Source organism: Coenobita brevimanus, chromosome 6 (genome assembly GCF_032717465.1).
Source record: "Coenobita brevimanus isolate Jiangsu-jjx chromosome 6, ASM3271746v2, whole genome shotgun sequence".
NCBI classification, from domain to species: Eukaryota; Metazoa; Arthropoda; class Malacostraca; order Decapoda; family Coenobitidae; genus Coenobita; species Coenobita brevimanus.
Window position 1 is genome coordinate 60,703,488 of NC_136959.1, and position 14,534 is coordinate 60,718,021.

General features: G+C 42.1%; 1 protein-coding gene across 7 annotated transcripts in view; it reads right to left on the bottom strand.

Annotated features, from left to right (window-relative positions):
* Positions 1-14,534, bottom strand: part of Rbfox1 (RNA-binding Fox protein 1) — a 377,774-nt gene that overhangs the window by 132,373 nt on the left and 230,867 nt on the right. Inside the window, exon 1 of one of the 7 annotated variants that reach the window (XM_080272590.1) lies at positions 12,131-12,187. The exons of the other annotated variants lie outside the window; for them this stretch is intronic. The gene's annotated coding sequence lies outside the window, so the exon portion shown is untranslated. Of the gene's footprint in view, positions 1-12,130; positions 12,188-14,534 lie in introns of those variants that run through there. 7 annotated transcript variants of the gene reach the window in all.

Below are 14,534 nucleotides of genomic sequence, written 5' to 3' on the forward strand. Positions count from 1 at the left end.
GGAGATTCCTTACCTGAAAAGAATACTAAGACTCAGCTGAAAATATGGTCAAAAAATAGCTGGAAAAACACAAGAAATGCCGTGATAATAACTAGGTAACATATTAACACTCACAGGTTGCTATGATTTACCCTTAACTTAACAAAATCGTCTGGCTTTAGGTGGAATACACAATCCGTTGCTAGAGCTGCCCCGACGATGAAAGGGTTGGTGAAGTTGCATATTAATTCTCCGCACATTGTCAAAGCCTGATAATTACTGGATGTGGAAGGGAAACTATGCTGACAACCATGCACCTGATACAACACATCTCTATGCTTTCCTCACTTTCAATAAACAAGTGGGAGGAGGGTGAACTGCAGAATACATTTTATTTTATTTTGCTTAGTGTACAGCAATCACACACACACACACACACACACACACACACACACACACACACACACAAGTATTAAACAGTACGCTCTATATACTCCACATAAAAACTATATAATGTCAGGCGCAACTTATTTAACAAAAAGCAACCATTTCCATCCCCAACGTTGTCCCCAGAGCACACACACACACACAAACACACACACACACACACACACACACACACACACACACACACACACACACACTAATTACAGGATTTCAATATAAACGATTCGGCTGTCGCACGGCAATAAACGCACTCTCTGCTTCTCTACCCAGCTGTGGGCATTTTCTGTAATAACGCACCCCAGGAATGCCGCCTGCTATACATAATTCAGCAATCCCGGGATTTATTGCTTCATCTGAAAGTAAAAGAGTCTCCGAGAATGAAATCTATGGCGAAAAACATGCTGGGGTTGAAATAGGGTTTTGTTCTCAAGTTAGGAAGGGATATCTAAGTCTTTGAAGGGGGTAGTGACGTATTGTTGAAGGGGTAACGAAGGCTTGTTGAAAGGGTTAACGGAAGCTTATTGAAGGGGTTAAAGAAAAGCTTGTGGAAGAGGTTAACTACGGCTTGTGGAAAGGGTTAACGAAAGCTTGTGGAAAGGGTTAACGAAGGCATGCTGGAGGAGTTAACGAAGCCTTGCTGGAGGCGTTAACGAAGGTCTGTTGCAGGATTTAACGAAGGCTTATTCAACGTATAAATTTACAGCCCAAACACGTGAGTTTGCAACCGTAGGAGTGTCCCTGTATCTCGACCTACACCGCTATTATTATTTCACTCCTTCTGACACAAGGGACAGTAAACGGAGGCTACACCTAATTCCTCTGGTTCACGAAGCCTCTTCATCTAAACAATCAGGAAACGGGCGAATAATAAAGCCTTCATCAGCAAATAACACGCTAATCTGAAAGGCAAACCTAACATAGAAGTAAAATTTATAAACAAAACAGGTACACATGGTTCTGAGTTTGCGGCCCTACCACTGGCTTAATATCCCGCCCGCAGCCTCATTGTGCGGGGTGGATGTCACACGATATTGCAGACCCCAGTTCAATTAGTCCCTTTATATTGTCGGTGGTGGGGGCTCTTTTCTCTCGGGCCTAAGATATTCGAGTAGGGTCCGTACGCGTCTCGGTCACAGCTGTCCTTTCCTTCCCTCTCTCCTCCGTTCTTCCATTTCCCTCCACTCCCTCTTTCCCTCCCTCCCCTTCCTACTGTCCACCCTTCCTTCCCTTTCCCTTTCCTCCTTCTTTCCCATCCTGTCTCTCTCTCTCCTGTTCTTTCCTCCTTCCCTTCCCCTCTCCATCCTTTTCTACTTCCTACTTCCCCTTCTACTTCCCTTCCTCCCTCCTTTCCTTCCCCTTTCCTCTTTCCCTTCCCTTTCCTCCCCTCCCTCCTTCAATCCTTCCTTTTCCCCTCCCCCTCTCTCCATCCGTTTCCTTTTTTCCTTCCTCACCAGTCCATTACCCTGTGTCTGATTGCCCTGTCTCCTGCTGCTGCTACTTCGAATTTATTTCCACCTTGTTCTCAAATAATTTTCTCTATCTTTATTTTTCCTTTCACACTTAGTATTACCTTGAAATGATATTTTTTAAGTTTAATGTACGAGTATGTTATATTTTCCGTTTTTTTTTTTTTTTTTTTTTAACGATAATTACGAGTAGGCTATATTATTTACCCGAATTCTTTTGCCTGTATCGCTGGACAGATTCTACTGCCTCTTCTACCAAGTTTTTACCTGTGTATTCTGTCAATATTGAATCTTATGCTGCCCTTGTCTTCTATCTTGAGCCTGATTCTACCCTGCTGTTGCATAACGTAAACATGCCGGGGCCCTCACCCGCTTCTAGCAAGACACCTTTAACCCTCTGACTACTACTACTACTACTACTACCACCACCACTACTACTACGGTACTACTGCTTTTCTGTTCCTTTATCACTACTGCCCAACAATTTTATCTAACTTGGAAAGGATCTCTCGAATTAAATGGGTTACATAATATCTCCATTAACTATTACTACAATGACAACTTAAAATTAGCTTCTGTCCGACTATTATGTTCAACTTAAGGTGTCTCGTAGTGAAAATTGATAATCTTATATATATAGTAATTCCAGCAAGTGTCGTTTTCCTTGTGTGGGGTACGGTAGGTCGTGTGAGTGTATATGGTTCGACTCTTAATCTTCCACGGCCATTCCCGCTCACTCTCATACCCTACGTAATGCGTCACTCTCCTTCCTTTCTTCTCCTCTCTCCTCTGCATAACATCTTCACTCCCTTCAGGGTAAACAGAAATAATTTACATGCCTCAAACTTAATCTTGCAACTCCACCACCACTCCCCTCCACCAAGTATCACTGTTTCTCTCTAGTGGGGTATGTGGGAAGTTCATAAGCTATTCCAACTCCCATTTTCCACCTCCATCATCCCCTAACAGCAACCTTCACTTCTTTTCTGGGATATGGTAAGTTGGATTAGTGCATATGTGTCAATCCTAATCTGACACAATCATTCCCGCTCACACTCCTACCCCACTTACGTGCCATACCTTCGGACCCCCTCCTCTCTGTCTTCCTTCTCTCCCTTTCCTCTTTCTTTCTCTCCCTCTCTTCTCCTTCATTCTCTATCTCCCCTCTCCTCCTCTCTTCTCTGCCTCTTTCCAATTCTTCTCTTTCCCTCCCCCCCCCTCTCTCTCTCCCTCTCTCTCTCTCTCTCTCTCTCTCTCTCTCTCTCTCTCTCTCTCTCCTTTCTTCCACCTCAAGGCCTAAACACTTCTCATTCCCTCCTTCTTCCGTCTTACCCAGCTCGCTCCTACAACCTGGCAACTTCAGGTAATCTAATATAACCTAACCTAACCTAAATGAATCAGACCCTACAAACTCAGTTATCGCCCACACACACACACACACACACACACACACGATGATGCAGAGAGAGAGAGAGAGAGAGAGAGCGCTGAATACCGTACAATAACACCTATGATAATCCACCCCCCCCAAAAAAAAAAAAAAAAAAAAAAAACGAAAATTGACTTAATTATAAGGAAAATGGCTAAGGATATTCAAATACGCTTCTGTGACTGTTCCGTGAAATAATCTCCACTGCTCCTTCTCCTGGACGGGATAAGGAACAATGGCAGACGAACGAATGGATAATAAACAAAGAAAACAATGTCTCAGTATCTAACTTTTCCGTGGCAAGTGACGAAAACCTTAACATATTTGCCTGTATTTAATAAAGGAACCAATTTCTCTCGTAAAATAATGAGATCAACGTCAGCATCGATTTCCAAGTCCAACATCGAACCAGGAAGAAACAAAAGTTGCTAGACGATATATACCGAACTACTTGGAAAATCAAAATACAAAAAGGACGATTCAAAGCATCAATATACATTTATAATCAAAGCCTATCATTACATCTGCCTTATTATGTACCTACTAACTTATGAATCACATCACGGCAAACAACAATAAATTAGAAGGGTTATTTGCAGGATATTCACCCTGGCTATCACAAGACACAAACACAAAAACAACACAAAATAAATAACAAGATATCTGAATGTAAATTTTTTCCATCCTTTGTCTCTTTTCTTGTAAGGAAAGAGCAGGTATTTTTTTTCCTTTGTCTTTTTCATTCAATTCTTTCCTTCCTTTGTCTTTTTCTTACGAAGACGGGCCAGAGGAATTTCTTTTACCTCCTTTTCAATTTTTTTTTTCTCGATTATGCGACTGATGAGAGACGAATAAAAGGGTTAGGTCACTGCTATGATTGGAATGAGGGGCATCCTGTGTGGGACACCAAATCCGTCTCCTGGACTGCAAGAAATAACAACACACTACAACAACGGACGAAGTAATACATATCTTAATAAAAAACAAGTCATCACAGCCTGGTAATCATCTGCATGCTAAAACAAACCTATGATACACATGCAACGAAAACACACACACACACGAAAAGGCATCTATCATACGGTTACACTCAAAGAACGGAAAAAGTTACGCGTACTGATAATTTACATTTTATCTAGGAATGGGGACTTATTTGCAAGTCAAAAATACACTAAAAAAAGAAAAGGGGGAACTACTTTATGACTACACTAAAAACACGGACTGAGTTATGCGCATAGATAAACCTTATACATTTGATCTCAGGTTAGGGACTCAAGGGAAAAAAAAAAAAAAAAAAAAAAATCTCATGGCTTCGTACTATCCCGTCGTCCATTTTTTCTTTTTTATGACAGGTATAAAAAGCAGACAGCTCTTGTTAATTTAAACAACGCCGTCTTCACACGGTAATAACAAAGCCGTGAAAAAAGATCAGAAAAAGAGAAAGAATCACAGTTAAACATCTCCATTCTTTCACAGAGCTACAGTAAAGATATTTAATGTAAAATAATGGTAACTACAGAGTCAAACAACGCCATTTTCTCACAATACTCTAAGGCAAAAGTCGTATTAAAATATGGAAAGTGAAAGACCTCAGTTTCATGGCCAGACATCGTCAACTTTTCACAAAACTATGAAGCTGTGAAAAATACTGTCACCTTTTCGCACAGTCATGAAGAAGTTGTGAAAACTAAAAGATAAATGACATCAACTGCATGACTAAAATGCGCCATCTTTCCACAGAACTAGCCAAAGGCGTCAAAAATATGGATAAATGACATACTATGGGCGAACAACCGTCCTTCCACAAACTCCGGAAACATCGTGAAAACATAAATATAAAATGAAACCAATTATATGACTAGCTAACGCCATCTTCCCTCAGTACTTGCTAAAAGTCGTAAGACAAATACAAATATGCAAAATGACTGCTATTATATGGGCAAACGACGCCATTTCTCCCCAGTACTAACACAACGCCGTGAAAAATTCTCGCAAGTTTTATTCTGGAAGACAAACTGCTGACGTCAAGGGATGGAAAGCGGCCTGAATAATAAATAAGACACAAAACGGAAAGAGCTGCAGGGCTGACTTTAGCTGACGCGAAGGGCCACGGGAGGGAAGGGGAGGGGAGGGAGATAGGGAGGGAGGACACGAGAAACTGGAGGGACGAGGAGAAACCGGAGGGAAGGAACGGGACGGGTGGGAGGGAAGGGGTGCAGATAGGGAGGGAGGAAAGGAAAGGAGACACTGGAGGGAAGGGAAGAGGAGAAACCGGAGGGAATGGAAGGGGAGGGAGGGAAGGGGCCACTGGAGGGATTGAGGGAAGAGTTGAGGGAAGGATGAGAGGCCACGGAGATGAGGGAGGGGGGCAGAGGTGTACTAATGGCAAAGGAGTACAAAGGGCGGCAAACAGCAACACCGAATGTTCCTTTCTGGCTGTTTGTTAAAAGAAGACAATGACTATGATATCTAATTCTATGAGATGAAGACAAGGATAACAAAGCATGGAAGGAGGAGGAGCCTGGTTGGAGAAGGGAGAGTGGGAGAGAAAGGAGGGAGGAAGGGACAGGGGACCACATGAGGAGGAAGGGGGAAGGAAGCGGAAGCACCAGGGGAAGTAGAGAGAGGCCACTAGAGGGATGGTAGGGAGGGTGCGATAGGGAGAAGGGGTCACTAAAAGGGATGGTAGGGAGGGTGCGGAAGGGAGAAGGGGCCACTAAAGGGATGGCAGGGAGGATGAGGGAGAGAGGTGGGGCCAGTTGAGGGATGGAGGTATAATAATGCATTCCTTACGTGCCGTGGACTAGGCCTTCCCACCATCACCACTGATACGTACCTGGGCGAGAGGAAAGGGATATTGGTTAGTCATCCATCACTTCAACATGAATATTATGAACATCTATATGTATACGTAATAATAATACTAAATAAAATAACAATAATAACAATAAAGGAAAGAAAATGATAAGGAAATAATAACTGCATAAATATTCCCGTCTTTAAAAATCATCTAAAGAGCAACAAAGCAAGCCAAGTCCAGCCATTACATAAACATCTCCCACATACCACGGTACAAAATAACAAAAATAGTCACGGTAAATATATTCTTCTGGCCGCTAGCAATACAGTAAGGCCATGATAAACGCCACTATATATTGCTATAATGCCCGTCCGTACCTCAGCACGATACAGAATTACCTTTTATATAAGTCTGGTTACATTTTTGGGCTGTTCTGTGGCTGAAAGAGAGAGAGAGAGAGAGAGAGAGAGAGAGAATGGACTTCACTTTCATTCTTTGCGGTATATATTTTTTCTGGACTTCAGATATATTTTTATCATAATGACGTCTGTAAAAAGTGAATAAATAAATAAATAAATAAAAGGTGGTTATTCGTATTTCGTCCACTTTAACTTTCACTACGATGGAGAGGGACGCCTTCACGTGGTGGCAGCCGTAGCAAGGTGTCTCCCGTATCCGGTTATACGAACGTCCCTCAACTCCCTCCCTATCCTCCAAATGGAGAATGGTGGGCTTCAAAAAGGGAACTTTCTGAGTCACAGAGGCCGCAATGATTAAAAGGAAAACACGATGATATTCCTTGACTCTGAAGCAAAATAACAGCCCCGTGAGTCAGTGTTGGGGGAGAGGAAGGAAAGAGAGCTGGATGAAGGACACGTATTACAGGCAGGACGTGGCAAAATGGGGGAGGGAGGATGGAAAAGGAGGAAGAAGAATGAGGGAAGGAGGAGGGAACAGGAGGAGAGAAGGAAGGAAAATGGTGAAGGGATGATGGAGGAAAACTTCAAAAAGCTGAAAACGAAAAACAATGAAACAAGGATGACAACGACGACGACGACGACGACGACGATGATGATGATGATGATGATGATGATGATGATGATTTAACAAACAGGCGGAGAAAAAAGGCTGAGCAGTACCGTTAGTGCCGTACAACAAATATTTCTTGCATTCTTCCAACCACCGATATAACCGCTACGTCACAAGTCACCTCGGTCATGAGTGTGCGACCAAGGAAACCAAAAAACACACAGTTTAAGTCCTCTCTCTCTCTCTCTCTCTCTCTCTCTCTCTCTCTCTCTCTCTCTCTCTCTGTACCGCCACATTTGCATCTAATTACTTCAAATCCCAAGAGAAAAGCGCTATATTGAATTAAGTGCATAAACAATTGCTAATTACTAACAGCCTAAAATATAATAACCTATAAAGGGAAATTAATAAGTGCTAGAAGTACTGTACAAGTAGGTGTACAGTCGCGGTCTTAAGTTCTTTTACACTGACTGGAAACAGCATCCGAGGGTAATATGATTTTGTTAAACCAACTAAAAATTATCTAAATGTGTTGGAATCTGGTTTCAGTAATTCGAAACTCCAGATATATAAAAGGGAATATCGACCGTCATTATATATAACAATGACCCTGAACGAATGACAGATTTTCAAAATACTGTGGCCAACTGAGCTGAAAATAATCCCACACTTCCTTCGACCAGTCACACACATTCATTATAACTGCTAAACTGAAGTCCTTTAATCCTTTCAGTTCCATGAAATATTTTTAAAACCGTACTCGTGCTACCAAAAGCCTGTATAATTCAACCTGGGACGGATCTCTGGTGCTGGAGGGTTTATGAGGGCTGTATTTAACTCGTCCAGCCATAAAATTCTCCCTACAGAGGTACAATAAATAAAAAAAATAAATAAATAAATACATAAATAAAACCGTCTGAAGCTCTAAAAACTCTCCTATGCACTCAACACCGATTTCTGTTTCCACGAACGTCAGTCATACATACTCACCTTAACTGCCAAACTAAAGCCCTTCAAACCCCGCTAAGCACCTACGATAACACTTTTCACTAACATCAGCCATTAAACTTACTCGGCAGTGACGTAAAACGGGAGACATACAGGTTACGCGATGCCGACTGTGATTTTCGTTACAGTTCAATACGTAGTGGGTTTTGTTATGGTTGGATACGTAGGTTCGTCGTGTGGGAGGCATGGAGTGGAAGAAGGTCTGGACAAAGCGTAAGTATGGAGTGATAACATGGACGGATGGATGGAAGAGATGACCAGATTATGAAAGGACTTGCAACTTTATGACGTGTATGTAATAGGGAACAGAAAGTTGCACACAGAAAGGGATGACCTCAACTTTTGCAACGTGGACGGAAATGAGATGGGTTAGGGTGGGCTATGTGGATGACAGGAAGTAAGTGGGTAGGTGGATGAAACAGCGACATTATTAAAAGATCATTGGAAGAGTGGATTTAAAAGGAAGTGGTATTAGAGTCCATGGATGAAGTCTAAGAATGGATTAGGGTCAGTGGATGAAATGTGGAAGCAGATTGAATGAATTGCAAGAGAAAAGGAAATGTCTGTTGTTACGTGGAAAAAATGAAGACTGACAATAAGTGGTGGTTTGGGTTATGTGGATGGAATGAGGATGGGGAATGGAAGGTCGGACTCAAAACAGGTCTGCTGTAGTGTATGCGCACGGAATAAGAATCAGATTAGAAGGTCAGATGGAGATGATGATTTTGTGCTATGTAGATGGGAAAAGGGATGGACACTGGTTGATGAGTGAGATGGACATGGTGATGGATTGGTAGTATGCAGATGGGAAAAAAATGGATATCGGACGGTCTGTGCAAACGTACAAAAAAGGATGGTTTGATTTATGGACTAAGAATGAAAGATGGACTGGATTCTAGATGGTTAAGGACTGAAAACAGGTGGAAACTGAGATGGAATAGAAAGAAAAATAAATGAAAGACTGACAAAGGCTGAGGATGGATAAATGATTAGAGGAATGAGGCGATAACAGGATAGTCTGAAATCTGGATAATGCAGAATTCAAAGCAGCGAAAGACAGGGCCAAAATAGAAGGAGAATAGATTGTACAAGCATGTAACAGTATTCTTTTGAAGTGGGATGAAGGACTGAAAAAATACAAAATAAATAAAGTTGTGCCTAGATGAATAAGTGAATGAGACAACAACTGTTACGGACTGAAAAGACAGAAGCCATTGAGGTTTAAAACACACGGAAAATGAAGAGATACACGGATGGTGAAGGGAATTCGAATGATAAAGGACTGAAAAAGACCGTAAACAATGAGGTCCAACAGACGAGGAACAAAATGAAGGGCGACAGAAGGGCCCAGATTTCGAATGGCAAACGACTGAAAAGGCGGAAGATGGAAGATTGTCTAGCCGTACAAGTTTATTATGCACCCTCCACCTAAGGCCTGTGTTTAAACTTTAGAACTGCAATCTTGGGGCCCTTACATAAAAAAAACAAAGAGGAGGTTATATTAATTTCACATATTTTTTACCTTCTTTAATACGAAGACGCCTTATACATTTTCTTCACTTCATCCTCTTCATCTCAGAAACGTTAGCATATTGAAGGGGTTAAATATAGTTTTTATCAACCCCTTGATTACTAGGGCCCTCTCCTATGATAAAAAAAAAAAAAAAAAAAAGTCTGGTAGTAGCGAGAATTAAATAAAGAGTAATCGTCGTGAAGGTGTTAAAAGATGGAGTTATGTGGTACTATATATTTTCTTTTACCCTTAAAACGCCACCTGGATTAAGGGCACAAAAGGTGAAGGATGTGGATCAATACAGAAAGTGATATTGGGGTTGGGATGAGAATGATGAGGGATACGTAGAGGATGTAAACGCGCAGGAAGAGAACGACAGCAGCAACGGAACGCCTTTGAAGACACGATACAAGGAACTGGTAGGAAGTACCGAAACGGAAATTAATAGTGATGTCGGTGCGAATAATATAGGAATTCGGGGTGAAGAAGAAGGATGAGGCAGTAAAAGAAGGAGAGCAGTTAGTGATAAGACAGGATGCCGCTGAAGATGACACTAGAGACAGAAGACGGTAGGAAGAACTGGTTAGTGGTGTAAGTACCGAAATGAAGCGGAATGGCGAATTGAGAGGAGGGGAAGGGTGCTAATATTCTAGGTACAAGTGTCTCCCGAATCTCTTGTTATGTGGTCGTCACGCCACTTCTCAGGACGTTACTGAACACCCACTACCTTAACCATGTAATACACACTGTAACACGAATTCCCGTTACATGAAACCTTTAAAGCACTAAAAACCCGGTGCAGATATAACCAAAACAATGACTCAGGACACTTTCGAAATGACGTTGCTAGAATCCCACAAAAGCTGGAGTAAAATATATAAACATGGCTTTGTGTGCGACCCAGAAATACGGTTCACAATTCTACCTAGACCCGAGATTCACGAATGGACTTAGGTTGAATTCCACCTCGTAACTCCTTATGTATTTACATAAAGAATAAAGAGAATGCAAAATACTTCCAACTTCTAATGTTTATCCTGTTTTTAAAAAATCTTGGTTACAAAGAAAAAATTAACTTTTTACTCATCGTGTACAATTTTCACACACCTACCGTTTAAATTGTAGAAACAAATCTACGGTACGTGGAAAAAATCCGAGGCCGAAGCAAAATTATCGCGACGAGAAAATATATCTTAAGTGTGAGCCAAGCAATTTTGGGTAGAGAAAAGTTATAGCAAGAATAAAATACATCCTAGGTACAAGGGAAAAAACTCGAGCGGACTGAAAAATTATCGCGAGAAAAAAATCTACCGTGAGAAAAACTGAGTAAAACATTTCTGGATAGAGGAAAATTACTGCAAGAAGATAATACAACTTGGGTAGCCTACAAGAAAAAAAAAAAAAAAAAACTCATGGGCGGATTGTAAAATTATCACGAGAAAATAAATCTAACGAAAGAAGAATGTTGATTTTTTTTTTTATGTGCAGCTCAGTCCTGACACATGCCTCACCCTTTCCCCCGATGGGGCTGGTGAATCCTTTGGCTTCCTCGGGGGACGATCCCTTTAAGTCCTTGTATATCACCTCCTTCCATCTTTCTCAAACTTGCATCTTCTCCTCCGCCTGATGTGTGGCCCACTTAGAGGATGCCCATCTATTTTTCCTCACCCATTACATCCACCATTAACTCATTCACTGTGATATATTTTTCATTTCCACTGTGGCATATTTTTCATTTTCCCTGTGACGATAATTTTTAATATGTACCTCACTACCATCAGACTTTTACTTCACGATTTTATTTAACTCGATTAAAAGAGCATCGAAGGAGACTGCATCTAACCCATCCAGTTAGGAGCTCTCCCTCAAACTGAAAAGAAAATTGTCTGGAGGTAACAAAAATAAACTAAAAATATATATCCCTGGACTCAAACGGACACTTTCATTGCAATGGCGGTAAATGATACGGTAATAATTTGTAATAATAGGGTCATTGTGTGTTACTAATTGTGTGCTCCTGAAAATCCCTGCTGACTCATGTAGCCTGTTTTTTTTTTTTTCCCCGGGCTAACAACATATGACTAATTCACTTTTGGTAAATGTCGAGGTGAAAGGGTTAATGAACTAATAATGTCTTAATATTTCACATCCGTCAGTGTATGAGCAACTGTAAACAAAATTTATCATTCAATAAAACCTCCTTCCCCTAATAACAGTATAAAACACTTTTTCTATACTTCTCACTCCTCTACAAACTATTCTTCTTAAGTCTGAAGTCAATATAGCACTCTCGAGACAACACTTCTTCACTCCTCTACAAACTATTCTCAACAAGTCAGTGACCTAGATCTCCCCCGATACACATCAATTCACACAAAGACAGGTTGAATGAGGCTGGAAAAATCCTGGAATGAAGTTGGGCAGGTGGGGGTGAAGCAATAAAAACTGATGTAGCGTACCGAGGTGCAACGGTGCGAGGACCTGAACCGTGAAGGACTAATGGCTCACGAGTGAAGCGCGGTACGGCGTAATGCAGAGGAGAGCTTACTGGTGCTGCAGTGCTGTGGTAGTGTGTGGCAGTGCTGTGTGTAGGTGTACTTTGTGTGTGGTGTGGTGAGGTATGGGGGTGGTGTGGTACTGTGTTGTGGCAGTGGATGTGTGTTTGTGAGGTGTGGTGGTTTGATCATGCAGTGTTTATAGTGTGTTGTGGTAGTGTGTGGTGACTGCGATGTCGGAGGTCTGGTGATGCAACGTTAGTGGTGTGTTGTGGTAGTGGTGGGTATGTGAGGGTCCGTGTGTTTGTGAGTTTGTTGGTGTGAGGATTGTTGGTCTGGTGACGCAGTGTGTGGTAGTGGTATGGTTGTGTTGTCAAAACTGTGTACGGTACTGGTGTGTCCGTGGATAAAGATCTGGTGCGGTGTTGTGGTAGTGGTGGAGCAGTGTCTGTGTGATACGGGTATGCTTGGTGTAGTGAGTCTAGTGGAATGATCAAGTGCTAGGCAGTGATGGAGTGTGAGATGGTGATCGATGGTATGACGGTGTACTAATTACGTAACTTCTGTGGGTAGTTAGGCCTATGTGCTGGCATGTGGTGTGGTATGATCTGATAAGATGTGGAGTGGCGTGGTGTGATGTTAAACGGCGTAGTGTGATGTGTGCTGTGCTGTGTAAAGTTTTGTTGTGCGGTACGGTGTGTGTATCCTGTTCTATAAAGCTGACTTGGCCGTTGGTAGTGGTGGTGGTGGTGGAGGCGACAGAGATAATAGTGGCAGTGTGGAGCTACGTGGTGTGGTTAGACTAGCGTGCGTGGTGATTCAGAGAAGCATGGTGAGGAAATGCCTGGATGATGTCTGGGGGTTGAGTGAGCAAGAACGGCTGACTAGAATTAGAAGTGGTGTTATGTGATACCGAGACAGGGGTGTTCACAGCAGTTTAACCCCTTCAATATAATACAGCTTTTCTTATGTGGAAGAAAAATCTCTGTCTTTCTGTGTACCGGTATCTTTTTTCATTACATACATACATATACAGATATAGATGGGCAGATATATAAGGACAGAAAGATAAATACGTAGATAAACAGATAAAAAATACAGATGGATAGACAGATAGATGTGGATACACGTGGTTAGAGAGACATAGATGGATGGACAGCCGACATAACTGCATAGATTGAGGAAAACTTTCTGAGCCAAATCCCTTCCGTACGGTCTTCCCAGCGTTGACTCAAGCTGAACGAAGGAAAGAACAGAAAAGGAACCACTGTACTGAAAGGGCTAACCCAGAAGGCGCTGTAATCCTAGCACCTCCACAATTTAGTATGTCGTGCTAGTCCTCAGTTCTCCAATGCCCTTCTTACACTGGCCGGACCCTGTTTGTTCTGCCAGGAGCTTCTGATATGCTCACACAGTCCTTGTTTACTGTTCATCTCTCTCTCTCTCTCTCTCTCTCTCTACAATACCAACACTATTCTCTGCCAACGCGTTATACTGATGCCCCACCTCTCCTTTACCAACACCACACTATGCCCACACCTCTCCCTTACCAACACCTCACACTACTGACCACACGTCTCCCCTACCAACAACGCACTATTCCTACACCTCATAATCATTCCCACGCCTCTCCCTTAGCAACACCACACACTGCCAACACCTCACGCTACTGACCATATGTCTCCCTTACCAACACTTCACGCTCTCAACACCTCATACTAATTCCTACACATCACAGTACTGACCACACGTCTCCCCTACCAAAACCATACTCTACCCACATCAAAAGACTATGCCCACACTCATAATTAATGCCCTCATGTATCCCCTACCGACATCACGCTCTGCCCACATCTCACATCAATGCCCACATCTCCCTTGCTAACATCATCCTGCCCACACCACATACACTAACTCTTTCCCGGGCACACTCACAGTTAGGCAGTTTCCCTCACTAACGAGTACCACCAGGCATTTTATCTTCCAGTATGGCCAGTCTCAACCAGTCAAAGGCTTTATAACTATCTCGTTAATCCCTTCCACTGGTACTGTCCAAGTTCTGGATTTTATTTGCCAAACCCGCCCTTGTTTACTGATCCGCTCTCTCTCTCTCTCTCTCTCTCTCTCTCTCTCTCTCTCTCTCTCTCTCTCTCTCTCTCTCTCTCTCTCTCTCTCTCGTTAAACCACTTTATTCACCAATGGAATATCTAAATAAAAAATAGGCTTGAGAGTTAAAGCCCTATTTCATACTATGTCTAAACATCACACTTAATCCCAATACCTCAGTTATGCCACTTCATACTTCTGCTCAAACATTATAACACCTCATACTTATGTCCACAACTCACTTATACCACCACCTCATATT